This window comes from Bactrocera neohumeralis, chromosome 6 (genome assembly GCF_024586455.1).
Source record: "Bactrocera neohumeralis isolate Rockhampton chromosome 6, APGP_CSIRO_Bneo_wtdbg2-racon-allhic-juicebox.fasta_v2, whole genome shotgun sequence".
NCBI lineage: Eukaryota > Metazoa > Arthropoda > Insecta > Diptera > Tephritidae > Bactrocera > Bactrocera neohumeralis.
Genome location: NC_065923.1, coordinates 42,717,500 through 42,727,700, shown reverse-complemented (window position 1 = coordinate 42,727,700; position 10,201 = coordinate 42,717,500). Strand labels below are relative to the sequence as shown.

The 10,201-nt window shown below is 34.0% G+C and overlaps 2 pseudogenes; one reads left to right on the top strand and one right to left on the bottom strand.

The window, feature by feature from the left end:
* Positions 1-3,136: 3,136 nt before the first annotated feature.
* LOC126763665 (peptidoglycan-recognition protein SC2-like) lies at positions 3,137-3,747 on the top strand (annotated as a pseudogene).
* A 3,165-nt stretch (positions 3,748-6,912) lies between these two features.
* The window catches only part of LOC126762781 (uncharacterized), a 151,175-nt pseudogene continuing 147,886 nt past the window's right edge, over positions 6,913-10,201 (bottom strand).

The window sequence follows — 10,201 nt, the reverse complement described above, 5'->3', positions numbered from 1 at the left end:
GCTTAAACCATAAAATTACTTAAAGGGGTGTGTTGAGTAAAGTTTACGCATTTACTTTGGTAAGGATAAATACATATAAATATATTAGCAAATGCATAAGGTTTACCAAGAGCGTTCCAAAGTAAACATGACTTAAAAAAACACAGAACAAATGGTTTTTTTGTTAAAATCAATTTATTTTATTCAAAATAGTCTCCTTCTGCTTCAATACAGCTTTTTGGATTCTGAGCAATTTTTGGTCGTCAGTAAATTTGTGAAATATTGCACAGCACCTTTCGTAAGCCCAAATGTTTGGTAAAAATGCGATAAATCGATGTTTTTGAAGATGTTCAATTCCGTTTTCGTGAATATCAATTATGATTTTTTGATGAATTCACGCAGTTTCGATGGAATATCCGGTGATCACTGAATTTTATTGGTCCACATATTTGATCGTCATTAATGTCCTCACGACCACTTTGAAAACATTGAAACCACTCCTGCATTCTGCTACGGGATAGGCAATCATCGCCATAAACTTGTTTCATCAATTGAAACGTTTCGGTAAAAGTTTTACCAATTTTAAACAAAATTTAATGTTGGCTCTTTGTTCGAAGCTCATTTTCGCACCGGTAACACAAACATACTGACACTTAAAACGCAATAACTTCACTTCTAATCAATGAAATGTCATGAAATTCTCACTGGACAATCGATAAAGATAGCAGATTCTAACGTTAATATACAATATAATCTATTTCATTCCTTTACAATTTGATTGTACTTGATAGACCTAACGTTAGGTCAAGTCTGATTATTCATTCATTAACAACCCGGAATCTTTATGCTGGAAGTCTTTGGGTTCATTCGGTATATAGTTGCCACATTTCAACTCACAAAACTATATATGTACATACACATACATATGTTTGATACTGAGACACTGAAACTATGTCTTCAACTCAATAAAATCTTACTCACAAGCGCTTTACAACTGTTTTTATTTGTATTACATTTGTTAGTTTCTAGTATACCATAATTAGTTATATAATATATACATCATCAAAGAGGATTTTTCATCTTATTTGGATACTTTGTAATACCTTGTGAGTCTACGATTCTAAATGAAGGACCATATTTATAATCCTATTGGATGCGAAAATTTTTGCACCTGATGCTAGTTAAGTATCAAAAATCTCCCTAAAGACACTGATTCTGGCAGTGGTGGCATTACTAGTCGTCACTTTACAATAATAGGCCTATGTGTATTGCGGTGGCCATATTCCAGCGGCCGTTATAAAATTTAGGCTGATGTATAAAGGGATCATTGGGAGTATAACGCTGTAAGGAAGGAAAATATTTAATGCAACTGAACCGTGGAAACGCTTCATCGACTTCAACTCGCTTAGAAGGCATAATATACAAGTTTTAAATACACTTATATACTGATAGGTTGGTATCTTGATATAAAAATGAGTGCAGGATTCTAAGCTTTGGAACTTAAATTCTGTAAAACAATTATTAACTGTAAATGCACTAAAAAGCGTAGAATTGAAAAAAAACATGCAAGTGTTTACTTTTAAAAAGGAATTTTGAATTAAGAACATGGCAATATAAATATAAACAAGCCAATTAGTAAAAAAGCGGAAATAGTTTCCTACAGGTTTTATTAATCAAACAATATAACCTACTTCTACTACCGTTAGCTCTTTAGTGTTATCGTTAAAAGTTTATGACTTTAATTATTATTACTTGCCATTAAAAGTTATTGCAAAATCTCTGTTGAAATTTATATAACTCTGAACAGCTAAGTAATGCCATAATTCAAACTTGGTGCCACGATAAACTTATCACTACACCAAGAAGTTGTTAATTTCAATACTCAAAAATCAAGTGAATCCCCTTTTTGAAGAGCGTGCTTTATTCTAAGATACAGAAGATATAATGGTAACTGTACTCCATTGAGGACTCTTCTAAAGTTCACGTTTTTGAAACCCGTAAATGGGTATAAATTACGTACGTTGGACAGGTATTTTCTCAAACCCCTATTACGGTTTTCAACTCAACCGCATTTTTGTTGATGTTTTGAATTCGGTATCATCGATAACAAATCAGCTCGTCAAAAACTTTCGGCAGAAGTTTTGTCAAACTTCAACTCTATTTTGGTATTACGGTTTTCAACTCTGAGATAGAGGAAAACAAACGTAGCATTATTACGTGGTATTACTTGTAGGATTAATTTGAAAAAATATTAATATGAAATACATAGAAACCACAAGGTTTCGTACAACTCGTGAAAAAAACGAAGGCAAGCCCAAAATTAAGAAACACTAAAGAAACTAAAATACGATCTACTGTACATAGGAACAAGTTTTTTGGCTAAAGTAAAAGCTTCGAAGCCTTATGCTCCTCTTAAGTTGATACAGTCACTTCGACTGAAAACAGTTGAAGTTCGTAATTCAGAGAGTATTAGTTTTTGTTGTGAAACTTGCGACTAGAGAGACTCTAGCAGCTAAGAGAACAATTCACTCCTCAAACTATGCCATACATGATATGAAACGGTCCATACTTTGGGTTAAAGAAAATAAGATTGACGCCCTCACTCCAAGAAACTGATTCTATTTTTTGTCACTCCTAAACACTCACTTGTCCATATTAGGATTTTTGGTCAATACCAAAAATATTCACGCAAGAAGAAAAACAAAAGTCATATTGCGCTAAATTTCACCAGATCGCTTGTTGATAGCAATCTAGAAATCTCTTAACTATTACATGCGTGCGATAAGAAGCATGGTGCTCTCTGTAAAAACATCCGGTGGCAATAAGTGGGGTATATTTGAGCTGAAATTACAACAAAAACTTTTTGCTATCAATCCCAACTTTGCCGTAATCAAGATAAACTTTCTTAACTACTGATTTATGTATCTCATTGAACTAAATGGAAAAATATTTCATTAAGAATATAATGGGATTACTTTTTTTACTAGATCTCTCGAAGCCATGATTGTGGATATGCCTATATATAATTTAATTATTGGAATGTTCTATTAAGAAAACTATGTGATCCATTCTTCTTATATAAAAGCAACCACATTTGTCCACTCAAGTCATCCAGTCTCCTTTGCATTCAAACTGTTAATACAAAACAACTAGAAAAATGGATGTCAAGGCTCTCATCACACTGCTAGCTGCTCTCTGCTGTGCACAAGCATTTTCAGCGTACCAGGTCATCTCGCGCCGAATGGGGTGGTCGTCAGCCCACCAATCGTTTGGCTGAACAACTACTTGAGTTATGCCGTTATCCATCACACCGCTGGTGCTTACTGCTCTACCCAAGCGCACTCCTGCGCTCAACAGATGCCGCAACATACAGAGCTACCATATGGATTCTTTAGGTTTGCCCGACATTGGTTACAACTTCTTGATCGGTGGTGACGGTCAAGTATATGGGTCGTGGCTGGAATTCGATGGGTGCTCAAGCCACCAACTGGAATGGTATCTCAATTGGCATATCCTTTATGGGCAATTACAACAGTGAGTTTTGTGTGAATTTTTTCTAAGAATTATTAGTGCAATATGTGTCTTATTTGCATTTTCAGACGATCGTCCAACTGCTGCGCAAATCGCCGCCGCCAAGGTTATTCTCGCTGATGCCGTAGCTCGTGGTCAAAATAAGCTCTGGGTACATTCTGTACGGTCATCGTCAAGTAAGGTGCCGAGTGCCCCGGTAATAACTTGTTCGCTGAAATCCGTTCATGGCCACACTAGCGCGTGATATTATGAAATAATATTTTGATAAAATAAATGAAATTAAATAAATAATTAAAGTATATTAAAGTATTTTAAAGTTGATAGACTTTCCATAAATGTTAGGTCAGCTCGTTTTCCTCAAATACATCAAAAAAGCTATAACAATCAGGGAATAGCTTTTGATGTATTTGAAGGAAAACGAGCTCGACCTTACATTTATGGAAAGTCTATCAACTTTTAAAATATCCTTACTCATCGGGATTATACCGATAGCTTTTAATTGAAACCTTTTCCAATACTTTACCATTAAAAAAGTTAATAGAAATTCTGAAGTTTTCATTATGAGAACAGTCGAGTCTAAAGAATCGGACTCCAATTTATTACGATTAAGAACTATCGACAAAAAAAGCTTTCAAAACTCTCTGGGGAATATTAGAATAACGTTTTACAAGATAATATATTATAAATGGTTGTTATATTATTGGTCTCCCCTTGAGAGGAATTTCATATTGCTAAATTGTAGTGAGGCTTTGTCGAATTTTTGATAATAGCTGTTGTTGTTTCCGCATCTAATTTTAAAACGATGAAATATTCAAATTTACCAGCGAGATCAAGCTAGGATCCGACTGAATTGTTGTTGTAGTTGTTGTCACAGGTACCTAATCCCCGTTAGGATGCTAAGTGGTCGTCGAAGTCGTCATACAACGCACAGTGGTCGGTCTTATATGGAATCAGCGGCCAAAATACTTCCACTGCCTTAATAAAAATGAAACTTTTGCCAAAGCTTTTTTTAAAATCTCCCTCTCCCGTTCACCAATTCGCCACCCACCGATGGTAACAAATTTTAATTAATTATATTAAATTAAAAAGTTAATAAACGAAAAAAAGAATTTTTGAATTTTAGTCATCTAAATCAAAAACTGATTTTAATAAAATTTATTTACTTTTGCATGATAGTTTCTTTGACTGGTGATGAAAGGATCTAGCTCAAAAGCATTCGGTTTAGCAAGTCCTGATTTGTATTTGATCCGTTAGCTCTTTCATATATGATGGAGTCTATACATCTTAACGTCCTTGATGACTCAGCTCTCAGCTCCAGTGAAACTGGTGCATATTGAATAACATAGGGAGCGTGAATTAAATTTTATGGACTGACAAGGAGGATTATACACCAGAAATATTTTAAAGTTAATTCCTTTGCAGGATCTAGTGCAAATCTAGTACTTTTAGGTTTTAATAAACTGATTTTTTTGAAATTGAAGGTCTGCAGTATTTCCAAATTTTGTTTGTGATCTTCATCATTTGTGATCTTGTTATTAGTTGTTGAGGGACATACATATGTCGTGACAAATAAATTATTGTATTCCAAATTATTATTTTCAAATTTTTGCTTATATTCGCTCTGAGAATTGCCAACAAAGCCACATATTCCTATCGATAATAGGTATTTAGAGGACTCATACCGTTCATTAATTACATTTGTGACGCAATGTGGTTCAATAATTCTTTTATCTCTCAACTTCAACATCAGATTCTGAGACCTTAATTTGCTCATGATAACTGTTTTTCATTTAAAATATTATCATATCCGTAGCAGGGTAAAAAGTTAGAATCCAATTTTTAGTTAACGAAGCTTCTAATAAGTAGATACTGAAGCTTTATTAAATTTCTTCGGTGATAGAAGTGATATTACTTCACAAATTTTCTAAACACCAAAAAATTCAAAAATAAAATATTATATATAGGCGTGAAAGTTTGCACAGATATGATGTGCCTAAATAAAAAGTACGTATAAAACAAACATTTGATAAAAAAGAGAAAATGATAAAATGAAACCCAAAGCACAAATATGTGTATATACGTATGTACGATGAAAAAAAAACATAAAAAACAATAAAAAATATGCATGTGTTCACATACTATAAATACAAAAAATTATATCATGCCTGGTAGAATAACATGAATAACAAAGAAAGTTGCAAAAAGTTACAGCTCAAATAAAAAACATCGACTTAGAAAACATTAAAAAATATAAACAAACTTGATTCATTTGGAGGCCGAGACAGGGATCACAACTTTTTTATACCTTAAATCGATGTATAAAATAGTAAACAACATATTATTACATAAAAACCACTTTTTTATATAACATACATATACCTTTGTTATCAATACTCATTTCGATTTAAGGATTAAAACGTTTATATTGCAATTTAATTTATTATAGAGATAATTTTTTAAGCTATTTTCACTGCACATTCCGCGTGTTTCTATTGTCTCACTTCTCTCGCTTTTCGTAGCCCTACGAATGAGGATGAAACAAAAATGTATTTACCGTTAGTTTTATTTGTGTTTTAAAAAAATAGCTTTGATACAAACAGTGGTAAATTTCAAACTTTTTTTTTATTTTTTGGCCTATGAAATCGACCAGTGTGCAACGGTAGGCTCAAAAAACGTGCTGTTTTGATGGGGTCGGACTAAAGGAGAGGAGTGTTAGATGAGTGGGGTTGGTGGAGGCATGCAATGAGGTGGCCATGCGGAGACTCATTCCGCAAGTCATATATTGGATAAGGCAAGGGTCACTCTTGTTTCTCGTGGCAATTTCTCCATGTGCTGCGGGCTGGCGATTTGAGGATTTTGTTGCGACTCTGCACTTTGGCGATAATCGCGGTCGTATGAGGAGTGAAGAAGCACAGACTGTCAAAGTCATACCCAAAAATTTTAAGATAATTGACAGTCTTTAGTTTAACTGATTCGGTTTGTTGTACCGCTTTACCTATTTCCTCGGCGGTTTTGACATTAAACTCGGGTGCTTTCTAACTACGTAATAATTATAGCTGTACAGCAACTGTGTTGCATATTTGCTGATACTCTGCTGATGTGCAGAAAATAATTCAGTGTTGCCCGTTTTTGCACAAATTCCGCCTAAATTTGCAGGAACATAGTTATTGTCTGCACATGAAAAACTTCAGAATTTCTATTCACTTTCTAACGGTACAAAGTATTCGAATAGGTTTCAATTAAAAAAGCTATCGGTATAATCCCGATGAGTAAGGATATTTTAAAGTTTATAGACTTTCTATAAATGTTAGGTCAAGCTCATTTTTCCCCAAATACATCAAAAAAGCTTTAAAAATCAGGGAATTTAATTATTTATTTAATTTCATTTATTTTATCAAAATATTATTTCTTAATATCACATAGGAACCTAAACGCGAAAGTGTGTGGCCAAGAACGGATTTCAGCGAATAAGTTATTACCAGGGCACTCGGTGGCACCCACTTGATGATGACCGTACAGAATGTACCCAGAGCTTATTTGACTACGAGCTACGGCATCAGCGATAATACCCTTGGCGGCGGCGATTGCGCAGCAGTTGGACGATCGTCTGAAAATGCAAACAAGACACATATTACACTAATAATTCTAAAAAAAATTCACACAAAACTCACTGTTGTAATTGCCCATAAAGGATATGCCAATTGAGATACCATTCCAGTTGACGCGCGAGCACCCATCAATTCCAGCCACGACCTCATATACTTGACCGTCACCACCGATCGAAGTTGTAACCAATGTCGGGCCAACCTAAAGAGTCCATATGGTAGCTCTGTATGTTGCGCATCTGTTGAGCGTAGGAGGCTTGGGTAGAGCAGTAAGCACCAGCGGAGTGATGGATAACGGCATAACTCAAGTAGTTGTTCAACCAAACGCGATTGGTGGGCTGACGACCACCCCATTTGTTCTATTAGTTTTTCTTATTGGAACATTCCAATAATTAAATTATATAGGCATATCCATTACCATGGCTTCGAGATCTAGTAAATCAAAGATAATCCCATTATATTCTTAATGAAATATTTTTCCATTTAGTTCAATGAGATACATAAATCAGTAGTTAAGAAAATTTATTATCTTTATTACGGCAAAGTTAGGTTGATAACAAAAGTTTTTGCTGTAGTTTCAGCTCAAATATACCTTACTTATTGCCACTGGTTGTTTACAGAGAGCAGCATGCTTCTAAGGTGGGGAAATAACTTAGAGCTCGATATATCATCCCACTTATCGCACGCATGTAACAGTTAGAGATTTCAAGATTGCTATCAACAAGCAATCTGGTGAAATTCTACAATATGACTTTGTTGTTTTTTTTTTTGCGTGAATATTTTTGGTATTGACCAAAAACTCTAATATGGACAAGTGAGTGTTACGGAATGACAAAATAGAATCAGTTTCTTGGGCGAAGGCGTCAATCTTATTTTCTTTAACCCAAAGTATAGACCGTTTTTCATATCATGTATGGCATAATTTCAGGAGTGAATTGTTCTCTTTAGCTGCTAGAGTCTCTCTAGGTTGCAAGTTTCACAACAAAACTAATACTCCTCTTACGGTCTTCCAACTCCTCATGGATTGAATTACGAACTTCAACTGTTTTCAGTCAAGTGACTGTATCAACTTAAGACGAGCACAAGGCTTCAAAAAAGCTTTTACTTCAGCCAAAAAAACTTGTTCCTAATACAGTAGGTCGTATCTTAGTTTCTTTAAGTTTTTCTTAATTTGGGCTTGCCTCGTTTTTGTACGAGTTGAACGAAACCTTTGGTTTCTATGTATTTCATATTAATATTTTTCAAAATAATCCTACAAGTAATACCACGTAATAATGCTACGTTTGTTTCCCTCTATCTCAGAGTTGAAAACTTTCGTAAAACCAAAACAGAGTTGAAGTTTAACAAAACTTCTGCCGAAAGTTTTGACGAGTTGATTTGTTATCGATGATACCGAATTTCAAGACATCACCAAAATGCGGTTGAGTTGAAAACCGTAATAGGGGTTTTTGAGAAAATACCTGTCCAACGTAAGTAATTTATACCAATTTACGGGTTTCAACTCCATTCGGTTGATTTGAAGTTGCAGCAACTTAAATTTAGATCAACTCAACTCTTTTTTTGGTGATAAGATTTTCAACTACTTTCAGTCGAAGTTCGATTGGTGTTAAGAACGTAAAAAGTGATTTGACTGATAATTACACAGCTGAAAATTGTTAAACCAAAAATAAAAACAATTTTTAGTTATTGCTCACTAAGGTGAATAATTAATAAATATTACAATGGACATTAGTTTTTATTATATTACGATGACAAACATGTTGGCCAAAATTGATGTACAGCGTATAAGAAAGCACATCGTGATCACTCAAATCCATTCGAACTACCTAATAATTTTGTTTTTACTAAATGAGATGAAGGAACGTTACCACAAACTTTCCATTCCCTTGCTGCCATAGTTATCAAGAATGCATTTTAAATGTTTTTATCTTTGGACTGAAATAACCAACAATATCTATGATTATTTTGCCAAACCTGACTTTTAAATGTTATTCACACCATATTTGTACACAGGTGCATAAAACCAATGACCGAAGAACACTTCAAAAATTAAAATTTGACTCAAAAATATTTTCCAAGGAATTTTATCGATTCTTTAAATTTGAAACACTATTCCACGGTCTCTTCATTTTATTTTAGTAATGTTTACATTTGCCTCGTCCAGTTGCGAGTTTTTTACTTCACCGACTCAACTTTTCATTATAAAATAGTTTTTACCCATTTTTTTTTTATTAATGTTTTTCTAAATAAATTCCGAACTGGTTAACACAATTGCTTGTTAGCAGTTGACATTCTTTATTACTGCAGCCACAGGCACCGAGTTGAAAAGCGTAATACCAAAAAAAAGCTGACAACACTTCAACCGAAAGCGTTTTTGAGGGGTTGAGTGAGAACCATTATTCCAATTTCAAATTTCAGCCAAAATACAGTTGGGTTGGAAGCCATAATAGAACCTTATGATGAGTATATTCATTAAAAACGTGAACTTTGAAGAGAGTCCTCAATGAGTACAGTTACCATTGTATCTTCCTGTATCTCAGAATAAAGCACGCTCTTCAAAGGGATTCACTTGATTTTGAGTATTGAAATTAACAACTTCTTGGTCTAGTATTAAGTTTATCGTGGCACCAAAGTTTGAATTATGGCATTACTTAGCTGTTCAGAGTTATATAAATTTCAACAGAGATTTTCAGTAACTTTCAACAGCAAGTAATATCTTAAAGTCATAAACTTCTTAACGATAACACTAAAAGAGCTAACGGTAGTAGAAGTAGGTTATATTTTCATTAATGAAACCTGTAGGGAACTATTCTAAAAATTATGTACTAATTATTTTATATCGGAGTGATTTTTTGTGGTTAGGATTTTCATGCATTAGTATTTGACAGTCACGTGGGATTTCAGACATGGTGTCGAAAAAGTGCTCAGTATGCTGACATTTCATCATGAATAGACTTACTAACGGCAACGCTTGCAAATCATTGAATTTTATTACCAAAATCAGTGTTCGGTTCGAATGTGAAAGAAATCCGCTTTTTATCGACAAATTTTGTTTTTAGCGATGAATAATTTTTGGTTGAATGGCT